The following is a 15,061-nucleotide window of genomic DNA, read 5'->3' as shown; positions in this document are numbered from 1 at the left end:
AAAGGGAGCAACATCCCTTTTGATAAACCCCCAGATGAAAGGACTGAAAAAATAAAAATCCTTGTAGGATAGCAAACAAAATTACAACTTTAGAGGAGGCTTTTAACCTTTTCAAACATTTCAGTTTGTTCTAATAAAATTGATTGCTATAGAACCAGTGATGAGTGAGGCTCTCATAAATTGGTACAATATGGCCTTATTTTTGTAAAGCTAACCAAAAGATAGGCTTGTGGTTACACCCTAGAAAGGAATGGGAGAAGAAAAGCCAACTTTTGGGACTGTAGAGTCTGCCAAAACAATGTACTGTAAATTAAGGGTGGGAGAATGCATTTGGCTCAGCTCAGAATCTACTCCCCCTTTGTATTCAATGAAAACTGAACTCAGACCTTTTGATATCTGAGTTCTATTTACACTTGGCAAAGTTCAGTTCTTTGGTTCAAACGAAAAAAAAAAAAATTAACTTAAAAAGACCCAAAGGATTTCTTGGACATCAAATGGTTCTTGCACAAACAACATAATGATGAGCTAAGTGTAAATGAATCGGGAATATACAGAGTAAGTGACTGAAACACGCAGACCTCCCCATGATTCAGGAAAAGAGGCTCAGGGAAGCATTGTGTCCGTCTCTTCCTTTAAGGAGGATTCCTTTTTACCATATTTTATCCTTTTCTCAAGAAGTCTTTGAGAGACCTTTGGAAAATGTGGGAAAAGGATGAGAGTATATCCAGCTGTTCCTGATGTTGACTTTTCACAATCCCTTCCTGGCTCTGCCTTGAAATCTGGGCTTTGGATAGAAACAGCATGGCCTAGAGGTAAAGGTCAAGGACAAGTTCTGGCCCTGACTCTGCCACTAAATAGGCGTGTGACTTTAGAACGGGCAGATCATCCTCTTCTCCGGTTTCCTAGAAATTTGGGTTTGACCAGCCTCTTCCAGACCTGCTGTGCATTTGATCAAGTTCTAATCAAAAGACTTGAAGCTGGCAGCCTGGCAGATATGCTTTGTGTGGCTCTCGCTATAGTCATTTTTCACAACCGTTTTATTGGCATATAATTCACTTTCTATACAATTTACCCATGTAAAGTGTGCAACTCAATGGCTTTTAGTATATTCAATTTTTTGAACATTTTTAGCACCCTTGGCATTTACCGCCCATTTCCCTTGGCATTTACTTCCCTTTTGCCTCCGTCCTTTCTACTCTAGGCAATCACTAATCTACTTCCTATAGATCTGCCTCTTCTGGCTGTGTCATATAAATGTAGTCTTATAGTATATGGTCTTTTGTAGCTGACCTCTTTCATTTCGCATAATGTTTTCAAGGTTTATCCATGTTGTAGTACGTACTTGATTCCTTTTATTGTCAAATAATATCCCATGTAATGTTTATCCATTCATCAGTTGATGGTCATTTGGGTTGTTTCCACTTTTTGGATATTGGGAGTGATGCAGCTATGAACATTCGTGTGCAAGTTTTTGTATGGACATGCTTCCATTTCTCTTGAGTATATATGTAGGCATAGAAATGTCGAGTCATATGGTCACTCTATGTTTCACCTTTTGAGGAAGTGCTAAATTGTTCTTCAAAGTGGCGCCACCATTGTACATGCCCACCAGCAATGTATGAGGGTTCCAATTTCTTCACATACTGATAAACACTCGCTGATATCTTTCTTTTTTATTTTAGTCATCCATTATAGTAGGTATAAAATAGTATCTTGTGGTTTTGATTTGCATTTCCTGATAGCTAATGATGTTGAGCTTTTTTTCCATGTGCTTATTGGCCATTTGCATATCTCCACTGGAGAAATAGCTATTTGGAACATTTGCCCATTTTAAAATCGTTTTTTTTTTTTTTTCAGTATCGAGTTGTAAGCATTCATTATATACTCTAGATGCAAGTCCCTCATCAGACATATGATTTGCAAATATTTTCTCCCATTCCGTGGGTTGTTGCATTTTTAAATTCTAGTTAGATAGCAACATTTAAAAAAGGAAAGGTTTGCTATTTAAAAATCCCTATCTTCAGCTTCTTTTGAAAAATCAGAAGATTGGTTTGGCAACACTGGCCCTCACTTCTATGCAGCAACAAGCAGCATGAACAGAGCAGGGGCTTCTCCCTTAAGATGGGACAGGGAGCCCTCCATTTAACCATGTAGGTTCTTCTGTTACCTGCCAGGCCCCTATAGTATGTGACTTCTAAAGAATTTGACAAAGCATGGCCTGGATTCCAACTCCACTGAAATTGCCCTTGTGCAATTGAACTAAGTCAATCACATCTTGCCGAAATGTTTTACCCCTGGCACATAAACACAGAATGCCCCAAACTTAGCACCAACTAGCAAGTCCTTCACTCTTCCTGTTTAGTGACTTGGATTTTGCAAGGCGTGGGGCAACTCACCGGGGCTTGGCAAGGTCTGCAGAATTTTGGCAGCCCTCTTGGTACTTATGTCATGAGTGTCCCTTGCCATAATGCATCCTCATTATTAACTCAAATAAGCCAAACTCAAACAAATGGAATCGAAAAACAGAGGAGCAGTCTGCCTGAACTTCAAAACACTACATAAAAATATCAGGAAAACAATTTCACGCTTAGGACCATAGCCAAGAATAAAAATCATCATTTCTGATTGTTTAACATCCCTTCCTCTAACCATAATTTGCCTGCTAAAAGCAGCCCCTTCTCAGCATAAAATGAAGAGCTCTAAAAATATGTATTAGTAACTTAATCTAGTCTATAACACTCTTTTCTCCTGTTTCTCATTAACCTTTGTTTACATTTTTGTTCATACATCCCTTCATTTAAACCTTTTTATCCTTACTGTTCTTTTTTTAAACAGCTGAATTGTATATAATTCACATTATAATTCCATATATTTCACTCACTTAAAGTACACAAGTAAGTGGGCCTTAACATTTTCACAGAGTTGTGCCACCATCACCACTATAACCTTTTAATCCCCCCTAAAGAAACCCCTCACTCCTCACTTCCCCATCTCCCCACTTCCGGTCTTACAAAACCACTAATCTATTTTCTGTCTCTGTAGGGTTTCCTCTTTCTGAGCATTCCATATAAATGAAATTATGCAATACATCACCTTTTGTGTCCAGTTTCTTTCATTTAGGGTAATACTGTCAAGGTTCATCCATGTTGTGGCCTGTATCAGTGTCTCGGTCCTTTTTATGGCAGAATAGTATTCCATTGTCTGGATATGCCACACTTTATTTATCCATTCAAATGAATATTTGGGATATACAAGGAACTCATGCAATTCAGTAGCAAAAAGAAATAACTCAGTTTAAAAAAAAAAAAAGAAATAACTCAGTTTATAAATGGGCAAAGGACCTGAATACGGATTTTCCCAAAGAAGCCATACACATAACCAACAGGTTTATGAAAAGGTGCTCAACGTCACTAACCATCAGGGAAATGCAAATCAGAACCACAATGAGATATCACCCCACACCTGTTAGAATGGCTGTTATCAAAAAGACAAGAAATACGGGGTGCCTGGGTGGCTCAGTGGGTTAAGCCTCTGCCTTCAGCTCAGGTCATGATCCCAGAGGCCTGGGATCAAGCCCCACATCGGGATCTCTGCTCAGCAGGGAGCCTGCTTCCCCCTCGCTCTCTCTCTGTGTGCTGCCCTGCCTACTTGTGATCCCTCTCTCTGTGTCAAATAAATAAATAAAATATTTTTAAAAAAAGACAAGAAATAACAAGTGTTGGGGAGAACGTAGAGAGAAGGAAACCCTTGTGTATTGTTGGTGGGAATGTAAAACAACACAGCTATTATGGAAATTAGTATGGAGGTTCTTCAAAACATCAGACTAGAACTACCATATGATCCAACAATCCCACTTTTGGGGATATATCCAAAAATCACCATCTTAATAAGATATCTGCACTCCCATATTCATTGCAGCGTTATTCATGATAGTCAAGACATGGAAACAACCTAAAGGTCCATCAGCAGATAATGGATAGGGGCGCCTGGGTGGCTCAGTGGGTTAAAGCCTCTGCCTTCGGCTCAGGTCATGATCCCAGGGTCCTGGGATCGAGCCCCACATTGGGCTCTCTGCTCAGCAGGGAGCCTGCTTCCTCCTCTCTCTCTCTCTGCCTGCCTCGCTGCCTACTTGTGATCTCTGTCAAGTAAATAAATAAAATCTTTAAAAAAAAAACAGATAATGGATAAAGAAAGTGTGATAATATATACACAGTGAAATATATTCTGCATTTAAAAAAAGGAAACCATCCATTTGAGACAACATGAATGAACCTGGAGAACAAAGTGCTAAGTGAAACAAGCCAGACACAGAAAGACAATCATTTCATGATCTCACTTATATATGAATTCTAAAAAAAAAAAAATTTGAACTCATAGTAACAGAGCAGAATGGTAGTTAGCAGAGGCTAGCTGGAGTGGAGAGTAAAGGGGGAAGAGGTAATATTTATCAAAGGATACAAACTGTTAGTTATAAGATGAGTAAGTTCTGGAGACCTAATGTACAACTTGGTGAATATAGCTAATAATAATGTATTATACATTTGAAATTTGCTGAGAGAGTAGATTCTAAATGTTCTCACCACAAAAATAAAAGTATGAGAGGTAATGGATATGTTAATTAGTTCAATTGTGGGAATCATTTCAGAACATATATATATATATCAAAACATCACACTGCATACCTTGAACATATATAATTTTGTCATAAATAAATAAATAGATAAAATTTTCAGTGGACATTCGAGCTATTTCCACTTTTTGGCTGTTGTAAATAATGATGCAAATATTTATGTATAAGGTTTTTTGTAGATATATATTTTCATTGCTCTTGGGTTATACCTTGGAGTGGAATTGCTAGGTCATATGGTAAGGTAATTCTATATTTGATATTTTGAAGAACTGTTTAACTGTATTCTAAGGTGGTTGCACCATTTCATACGCACACCAGCAATGAATAAGAGTTCCAATATTTCCACATCCTGGTCTGTTCTTATTATTCTTTATCCATATATTTGTCCTTCCTCCACCTGCTCTCTCCATATTTCAAATGAAATTTCTTTTTTTTTTTTTTTTCTAAATGAAATTTCTAATGACTTTTGTCACTGGGAAAGTGAGGTAGCACTTCATATTAGAGTGAACCCTCACTTAGCCTCTCCTTTTAGGAAACAGGCAGGAAAAATTACACCACAGAGTTCCCCTGTACTCTAGTAAATTAGATTTATTTCCCTAGGGTACCATAAGCCTGAGTCTCTAAGTACCTAGTCTGGATTATTTTAGGTACGAACAAAAAAAGGAGTACTAATTCAATCACTTATATTAAGGCCATAGATTTACGGAATTTGGGAACTGGAAGGATCCCTTCATCTAAACCTTCATTTTATAAATGAGGATGTTCAAACCAAGAGATTCATGTGAGCAAGACTACACAGCCGGGTTACTGCAGAAGACTGGTCTACTGCTTCCCCTCTATTTCTCTTGTTCTTCAGGCCACAGTCTCTCAAGTCAGCTGTGCAAACCCAGCATAGCAAACCCTGGATGGTTATAATTTCAAGAGCAAGGGCTACATCCATACACACATGAAGCAAAGTGAAGGATTAGGGGATTCCCTGGATAATTTCCACCACAAAACTCATGCAAGTGAACACCACCATCAAAGGTTGTAAATTTGGTACCGAAGGGCTAAGTCTGGCCCATAGGTATTTTAGCTCATCCCACATGGTATTTTAAGATTTTTAAAAAATCGTTGCCAACACAGAAAAATGAAGAGATTTCACCCCACCACACACACACACACAAAAGATCTGTTAAGATTGGGCCTGTGGTTCTTGCTAAAATTTTGCAACCAGACATGGTGGAGTCGAGCAGTGGTGCCCAGTACCCAGCCAGTGGGCTTCATATGTCATGCTATCTGCCTTGTTCCTGAAAGTATTGAGCTGGGGCCTCTTAATCCAAGTAATTGAGACATCTGTAAGGTGTTAGTACATTTGCTGTCTGCAGGAGGGTTCTAGGTGCTTTCACCATAACATCTTTGCTGCAGGGATTTTTGCCACATTAACTAACTGGCCATAAGGCAATTTTGCTATACAAGATAAAACCATGAAAAATAAAAGAGGGACATTCATTTAAAAGAACATAATGAAACATGAAAAATGAACAACAAAATTTAAAAGACTATTACAAAATGTAAATTCTTGAATCTATTCAAAACATATAGTATAGATTCATCGCAATACTGCACAAATAACTGATTTTATTTTGTGGACTGTACCTATGCACTTTTCTTCAAAGTCTTTTGTTTATAATATTATTTTTTTCTTGTTAATTCATCTTTTCATTCAGCATCACATTTTTTTTCCCCACTAAAATTTCTTCCTTCGTTAAAAGAAATACTAGGATGGATATTTGTTACTGAGCTTTGTATTGCATTGTGAAAGCCTTCTTTTAAAAAAAAATTTATGTATGTTTTTGAGAGAGAGAGAGTGTGTGAGCATACAAGCTGGTGCAGGGGGAGTGCAGAAGGAGAGGGAGAAGCAGACCCCCAATCCAGGACCCTGAGCCAAAAGCAGATGCTTAACCAGTTGAGCCACGCAGGACCCCTTCTGAAAAACTTCTATACTGGCATTTCCTCTTGGCATATTACCACATGTCTGTTGATAGATGTTCTAAAGTTCTATGGGAGATGTGGGTTCAAAAGTGCACCACTGTATAGACCATTATGAAGGTTAAGATTTATATAATAAAAAAACGGGAGTACTGCATCTAGAGAAATGAAACTAAACTGTGTCAACCAATTTTTTTTTTCTTTTATGACACAAATGCCTTATGGTTAATTACTTACGCAGTGAAAGCATTTGTGGCAAAGGTGCGTAGGCCAGCGATGGTTACAGTGACAATACCAGACATGCTGCAGGACTGCTCCCATCTACATGGCTCTGGTTCATAGAGAAAAAGACAAACACAGACAGACAGATACTGGTGGGCAATTGAGATCTTTGCAGGCTTCGAGGGCTTATCAGGGGGGCAGATGATCAAAAGAGGAGCCCCAGAGTGCCGAGAAGGTAGGGCGAGGAGGAGGCTGTGGGACCTCTTCAGGACCTCCTTTTGGCCGAAGTTCACAAAATAAGCAGCAGATGCTGTAGGACCCCCACACATTTCAAAGAGAAGTAACGACAGTGTTGTCTCAGAGCACAAGTCCCCACGGGAGAAAGTCTGGGAACAGCATGCGGTCTTGTGAGCTGGAGCCCTTCAGGTGCAAGGAGCTGGGCTTCCCTTGTTTCCAGAAAGTGCCATCTCGTTTGCTCTGCAGCTCAGCACGTCAATTCTCACAATCCATTGCTCATTGCTGATTGGGGAAAAGAACAGGTGACCCAAAAGGCTATCTGAAACGAGACAAAAGAACACACGAGAAGCACTTTGCACTGTATCTGGAGCCCAGAGAGAACACAGTAAACCTTAGCTCTGTTATTACTGGTGAACTCCCACAGTGCATTTTAAAAATCTGATATCTATATATCTTCATAAAATCATGACTGTCAAAACTAGAGTCCTTGGAGAACTGCTAGTTCACTGAACTTATGAGAAAAGCAGTTTCCTCCCCCAGAGGAAGAGGTGGGGGCCCTCCCCAGTGTGTGGCCCTATCAATCTGGGGTTTTGTCAATGCTCTGATCGTGAAAAGCCAGGCACACCTGTAGATAGGAGGGGAGCTTGGCTCAAGGGGCAGGCCTTACTCTTAGGCTGAAGAGTCACCTTTCTGGGCAGTTTTGGCTCACTACTTAACAGTCAGAAGTTAAGAGGCCCCTGGGCGAGGCTCAGAGACAAATGAGCTCAGAACACATGGGGGAGGGCATGATTTACATCCTCTCCCTCCTCAATGGAGTCGCTGGAGTGTGTGAGGAGTGGGATGGACTGCTCTCAGGTTGGAGTTCAACACAGCTGTAAAAACAGCCCATCCCCATGACACCGCCCCCCTCCCCCAGCTCTCTGGCACAAAGGAGCTGCAGAGTGGCTTAAGGAAGTAAGAGCCAAGCAGGAACCACTCTTAAGTGGAGAGAGAGTAAAACAGAAAGTTTCTATTGTATGACCTCATCACCAATCAGGTCTTTCTTCCTTTCTTTGGAATTAGGAAGAACTGGAATCATGTGGGTGTTAAGTAATTTAAAAAAAAAAAAAAAAGTTGTAGATTAAAAAGCTCCAAAGAAGATTTTGTGGTCTGTCATGATCACCAGTTCTCAGGGCCTAACAACCACAGACAGACTTTAAAAATTGAAAAACCTGAAGCTGCTATGCTGGGTAAGACCATCTCCCACCCTCCACCGCATCAATGCCCCTGTCTCTGGACTCCAGCCCCACCTTCCAGCTCCTCCAAGGAAACTCCCTTTGTGCCCCAGGACCTTTGCACAGAGGAAATGCCCCAAGGCGCTTCATATTCCCTGAAACAACAGCAGTGCTTGGGGTGAGGCAGCTGGGACTGTCACAGAGCTTAAAGAAAAGGGGATCCAGCTAATTGCTCAGAGCAACAGCAGGACAAACCAGAAGGAGAAGGAGCCCTGGCTCTTAGAAAACCTGGCTCTGCCAATGCTGAAATGGGTGACCTCAGGAACCAGTGCCCCACTGGGCCACAATTCAAGGAGCTGTACTCTTCTAATGTATGCACTTTCCTGGAAGCATTTTATACTTCAATTAACGTTTTACTTAAAAGTACTTTTAGAAGATGGGTGCCTGGGTGGCTCAGTGGTTTAAGCCGCTGCCTTCGGCTCAGGTCATGATCTCAGGGTCCTGGGATCGAGCCCCGCATCGGGCTCTCTGCTCGGCAGGGAGCCTGCTTCCCTCTCACTCTCTCTGCCTGCCTCTCTGCCTACTTGTGATCTGTCTGTCGAATAAATAAATAAAATATTAAAAAAAAAAAAAAGAAACAAATCAATGAAATAGAACAAGTTCAGAAATAAACCTCACATTTACTGTGAATTTTGTGTGTGAGTTTTATTTTTATTTTTATTTATTCTCAAACATTTTTAATTAACATATAATGTATTATTTGCCCCAGGGGTACAGGTCTGTGAATCATCAGGCTTACACAATTCACAGCACACACCATAGCACATACCCTCCCCAATGTCCATAACCCAGCCAACCTATCCCTACCCATGGAACCCCCAGGAACCCTCAGTTTGTTTCATGAGTACTGCCAATTTTTGACAACAGTGCCAAAACTACCCAATGGAGAAAAAAATAAATAGTCTCCAACAAATAATGCTGGGAAACCAGATATCCACATGCCATAAACAAAAATTAACTCAAAATGGATCATAAACATAAATATGTTTCTTAGAAGAACAGACATAAATCTGCCTGATCTTGGAGTGGGCAATGATTTCTTAGATACGACGTCAAAAGCGTAAGCAACCAAAGAAAAGAGATACAATGGATTTCATTAAAGACTTCTGTACTTCAAAGGATACCATCAAAAAAGTGAAAAGACAACCAAAAAATGAGAGAAAACATTTGCAACTCATATCTGATAAGAGCCTAACATCCAGAGTATATAAAGAACTACTACAACTCAACAATAAAAAGACCACCCAATTTTAAAATGGTCAAGGGCATCTGAACAGACATTTCTTTTTTTTTTTTAAAGATTTTGTTTATTTATTTGACAGACAGAGATCACAAGTAGGTGGAGAGGCAGGCAGAAGCGAGAGAGGAGGAAGCAGGCTCCCTGCTAAGCAGAGAGCCTGACTCGGGGCTCGATCTCAGGACCCTGGGATCATGACCCAAGCCAAAGGCAGAGGCTTTAACCCACTGAGCCACCCAGGCGCCCCTGAATAGACGTTTCTGAACAGACATTTCTCCGAAGAAGATATACAAATGGCTAATGAGCACATGAAAAGACTTTAAACATCTTTATCCATTAGGGAAATGCAAGTCAAAACCATAATGAGATATAATTTCACATGCAATAGGAAAGTTATAATAAAAAAAAAAGACAATAACAAGTATGGGTAAGGATGTGGAAAAACTGGAACCCTCAAACAATGCTGGTGGGAATATAAAATGGTGTAGCGACTCTGGAAAACAGTCCAGTGTTGCTCAAAACATTAAATAAAGAATTATCCCATGACTCAGTAATTCCACTAGGTATGGGAAACTGAAAAATCTAAGTCCACATAAAAACTTGTATACAAATATTCATGGCATATTCATAATAACCAAAAAACAGAAACAACCCAAATGTCCATCAACTGATGAATGGATAAATAAGTGGTCTATCCATACAATGGAATACTATTTGGCAATTAAAAAGGAATCAAATAATGATAACATGCTACAACACAGTGAAGTTTGAAAACATTTTATGCGAAGTGAAAAAAGCCAGTCACAGAAATATTGTATGAATCTGTACACAATGTCCAGAAGAGGCAAATCCACAGAGACAGAAACTAACCACTGACTAGAGCTAGAGTGAAGCTGGGGGAAATGAGGACTGCCTGCTAATGTGTACAGGCTTTCTCTTGGCAGAGGCATAAAGATGTTTTAAAACTGACAGTGCTGATGGCTGTACAACTCTAGCGAATATTCTAAAAGCCACTGAAATGTATGTTTTAAAAAGGTGAATTGTGGGGCACCTGGGTGGCTCAGTGGGTTAAAGCCTCTGCCTTCGGCTCAGGTCATGATCTCAGGGTCCTGGGATCGAGCCCCATGTCAGGCTCTCTGCTCAGCAGGGAGCCTGCTCCCCCTCTTTCTCTGCCTGCCTCTCTGCCTACTTGTGATATCTGTCTGTCAAATAAATAAAATCTTTAAAAAAAAAAAAAAGGTAAATTGTGTGGTACAAGAATTATATCTCAATAAAGCTGTTATAATATTTTACAAAGTAAGAAACCTCTTTTTTTTTTGGACAAAGATCACCTGATTTCCCTTGACTTCATATACCCATTGACAAGACGGTGAGCCAAGGAAGTCAGTTTCTCTATACATTCGGAGTTAACTGGTCCCAGTGACTAATTAGGACCTGGGCAAGAGAGCTGGAGGGAAATTATTCAGATGTAGCTCTACTCATTCACTTTATAAGAGAACAAAGATAACCTACCACAGGCAAAGCCCAGACAAGAAATCAGGTCTGACACGGGATGCTCATGGGAGAATTTGAATTCAAACTCTCTCCCTAAGCATCACTACCTCTACCTTCCCATCAGGCTCAAAGGGGCCATGAAGCAGGTAAACATTACATTGTTCTGCTCCTGTCCTACCCTGGTCTCTGCAGAATCCAAGATCCTTGAAGAGATACATTCTCAGGCTTGGTTGAAGAAGGGCTACCATTTAAATGTTAGAGCTACAATGTACCTCAGGGACCATCCAACTCAGCTCCCTCCTCTAGACAAAGAAACAGAAACAGAGATCAAACAACTTGCTGGAAACCTCACAGCTAGCTGGTGACAGAGCTTGTCTAGAAATACAGTCCAGGCCTCCCAACAGCCAGCACAGTGCTCTTCCCATTCCCAGGACTTCTTCAGCCTACACCTTCTCAACGTCATGATGTACCATGTGTCAGGAGGTGGGTCTGGGGAAAGAAGCATGTGGAGAACTTCCTGTTCAATCTTTGCACAAGATGGGAAGGGTATCTCTTTCTCTCTCTTTTTAAAGAAATCCCAGCAGGGTTGTGCTTATCATCTATCTCCCTTACCCTGGTCCATGAGAATCATACACATCTATCACTCGGATGGGACAAAACAAGGACCAAGTTGCTCAATCACACCTCAGTTCAAATAAGGGTAGACTGAAACAAGTTTTAGGGTGCATTAGTGAGAAATGCAGTCTTTTCCCACCCAAAATCCACCCCTCCCTCTTTTGGTCAAAGCACAATGGTTTCCATCTGAGCCTGTCATGTCTCCATTTTCAGTCCACAGAGTAGGGATGAATCTCATCCCCTCACCCACCAAGTTCTGGGACCCAGGCCTGGACAATCTATCCCTGTGGCCATGACTGGTTCAGGAATAAACATAGGGTCAGGTCAGCCCACTGGAAATCAGATCTGGGATTTGTGCTCCAACCATTAGGAAAGAGGGCTCTATTTCTGCTGCAGCTGCCAGCACAGAATGGTCATACTTCCAGAAGGAAAGTCTGCCTGAAAACAAAGCCAATACTTAAGAAATCAGAGCCAAGAGATGCAAAAAAGAGGCCAAGTCTAATGCCAGTGTTGGTCTCCTGTACTCAGTTGCACTAGAAGCCAGCTCAACCCTTTTTTACCTGTCAGTTTTACCCGAACTGCAAGAAGTTCTCATGTTTTACACTGAGTAGCTCTTAAATTTTGCCAGTAGGGAAAGGGCCTAGGGCAAACAGCCCTTCTCAGCCTCTCAACTGCCTTCCGTGTGTGGTAAGGAGGCTCTGCCAGCTAATGCTGAAAGACCCTTCTGCCCTCAAAATGTTGTGATTCTATAAATCTAATCTTGGTCCTCGAAGCTACTTATGTGCCTAGGACCTAATTCATCATTAGCCACCTGCCTAACCCCATTGTCAGCAGTTAATATAAGGCAACTTCTTCCACACCAGGTTTGCCACACCTCCCCACATCCTTCCACAAGATAGGTCTGGTTCTCTACTCACCCCCAACATGACATGGCAAGGCCAAGGCCAGGTCAAGGTCAGCTTGGGATCTGTCCACTCAAAACCATAACTACAAGCCATGGTCTGTGTTCAGAAAGTGAGCCTGGCCATGCTTCCAAGTGTATTCATTCAAGTCTCAACTGGCCTGAGGATGACTGACCCCCGATCCCGTGCGGATCGCCAAGGATTCTGGCTTCCCGTCTATGTGATCTCCAAACATTTCTCAGTCTCCCACTTTGTCAGAAGTATAGCCCAGTTGTGGCGGGAGTATGAGCTGAAATGTGTCTGAGATGAGGAGATTACCCTTCCCAGCCTCCTGTCCCCAGGGAGAGCCCAGGACAGGTTACTGGTGGGATCTTGCTAGAGATTATGCCAAAGTATTCCCTTACGCAGCCTCTGAAACCATGTGGGTGGGGATGGGCCCGCGGGTGCCAATCTTCCTGGCAATGGTAGATCAATAAGGCGAACTGCTGGTGTATTGTCAGGGCTGTAAATCTGCAGATTATATTCCACGGGAAGAGGGGCAAGGATAGGGGCTCGCCCACTTCCCCGGACACCCGGAGGCGCCTACAGGGGCCAACTTCCTGCAACAGCGGGGGCCTTCCTGCCAGGCCAGGGGGGAGAGGTGGGACACGGACACCGCCCCTCGGGCTGAGCGCCGCAGCTCCGCGGGCACACACGGCCAGGGGCCGGGATCGGGCTGCCCGAGGGTGCCCGCGGCCCTCCTGAAACGAACCGGAACTTGCCCGGCTGCAGTGGTCCCCTCCCCCTGCTCCCGCTCAGGGGGCTCCCGCAAGCCAGGGCCCTCTTCAGACTATGGTGGGCCGCCTGGGGCTTCTCCCCTTCTGGTTCCTGCCCTCCGGGGTGCTAAATGCGCGTCCGGGCCCCGGGGATCGCGCACAGCCCAGAAGCCGGCTCCCCGGCAGAGTCCCTCACCTTACTCGCGGTGCCTTTCTGGAGGCTGCCATTCGGCGGTGACGTGCCCCGGCCCACGTCAGGGGAGCGCAGACCAGCTGATCACCCTGGGAAGAGCAGGAAGGAGCGAGGCCGGCGTGCACGCTGCAAGCGCGCGAGCCGAGCGGCCACGCCCCCTTCTGTGGCGTGCGCTCGCGCCGCGGCCCCGCCCCCCCTCAGGCCCCGCCCGCCAGCCCGGAGCTCCGGGGCTGTCGTCAGGGAGGCGGGAAACAGGAGGCGGGTCTGCGTTTCCACCCCATGAGGCTTTGCCTCTTTCCCCCCTCGCAGCGAGTTAAGGAGTGGAGGCCCTACCACGGCGCATCATTTCTGCTGATTTTTCTCACTGTTCCCCAAAGAGAAAAAAGAGGAACTTTGCCGGCTGAAAGGGCTGGGGCGCGAAGAGCTGCCCTCCAGGGAGTTTCCGACCTTGAAGAGGGCAGAGAGGAGAGAGACAAAGCCAGTACTGACAGTACTTCAGCAGGCTCTCACTTCCTGAGGCTTTAGAGATGTCCCCCCAAATCACTTCCCCAGGCAACGTCCAAATCCAGGGGGCCACTCCACTTGGAGAGCTAACAAGCCCTTCAGACTTAACATGTCTGAACCAAGCTCCCGGCAGAAAGCATCAAAACAAAACAAAACTGCTCCACCAGTCTTGGCCATCTCAGCCAGTGGCTACTCCATTCTTTCAGGATGCTCAGGCCAAAATCTTGAAGCCATCCCTGCCCTCTTCGCTCAAACACCGCCCCCCCTCCCCAACCCCTCCACCCCGCTGGTCAGATCCTGTTGACCTGTTTTTAAAATAATTCCCTAATCGGAGGCGTCTCATCACCCCTCCTGTCCCTGCTCTGGTCTGGCACACTTGTGTGATTGATTTTACTGGCCTCCCTACTGCCACCCACACCTGCACTGTCTAGCCTGAACACTGCAGCCAGGTCTATCCTTTGAAGTCTGAGATCATGTTGCTTACCCAGCTTAACACTTTCTGATGGTTCCTCAGGTCACTCAGGCCGAAAGCTCTATTTGATCTGCCCCTAACTTCACTTCCTTCTATTCTCACCTTGCTCACTCTGCTCCAGCGAAAACTAGCTTCCTTTCTAGGCTTGAAAAAACTAGGCACATTCATGCCCCAGGGCCTTTGGACTTTCTCGTTCTCCAAATATTAGGGCTCTCTTCCTCACCTTTCTCTCAATTTGCCTGTGAGTTTTTGCTCACATATCATCTTCTCTCTTAAAAAAAAAAAAATTATTAATTTGAGAGCGAGAATGAGCAGGGAGAGGGGCAGAGGGAGAAACAGACTCCCAGCTGACTGGGGAACCTGATGCAGGGCTCGGTCCCAAGACCCGGAGATCATGACCTGAGCTGAAGGCAGATGCTTAACAAACTGTGCCACCCAGGTGCCTTGTATACCACCTTCTCAAAGAGACCTTCTCTGACCACCTTGTTTAAAATAGAACCTTGCCACCAATCCTAATCCCCCTTACCCTGCTGTATTTTTTTCCATAGTGCTTAT

At 43.5% G+C, this 15,061-nt stretch overlaps 1 long non-coding RNA gene across 1 annotated transcript; it reads right to left on the bottom strand.

Annotated features, from left to right (window-relative positions):
* Window positions 1-6,970: 6,970 nt before the first annotated feature.
* LOC308354905 lies at window positions 6,971-13,695 on the bottom strand. The gene is made up of 2 exons (XR_013967914.1): window positions 13,534-13,695; window positions 6,971-7,379 (listed from the first exon to the last, which is right to left on the bottom strand). It is a non-coding gene; the product is annotated as an uncharacterized lncRNA (long non-coding RNA).
* Window positions 13,696-15,061: the final 1,366 nt, after the last annotated feature.

The sequence above is a fragment of the Martes martes genome (assembly GCF_963455335.1).
Source record: "Martes martes genome assembly, chromosome: 14".
NCBI classification, from domain to species: Eukaryota; Metazoa; Chordata; class Mammalia; order Carnivora; family Mustelidae; genus Martes; species Martes martes.
Note: the sequence above shows the minus strand (reverse complement) of the source record. Positions and strands in the feature narration are given on the sequence as shown.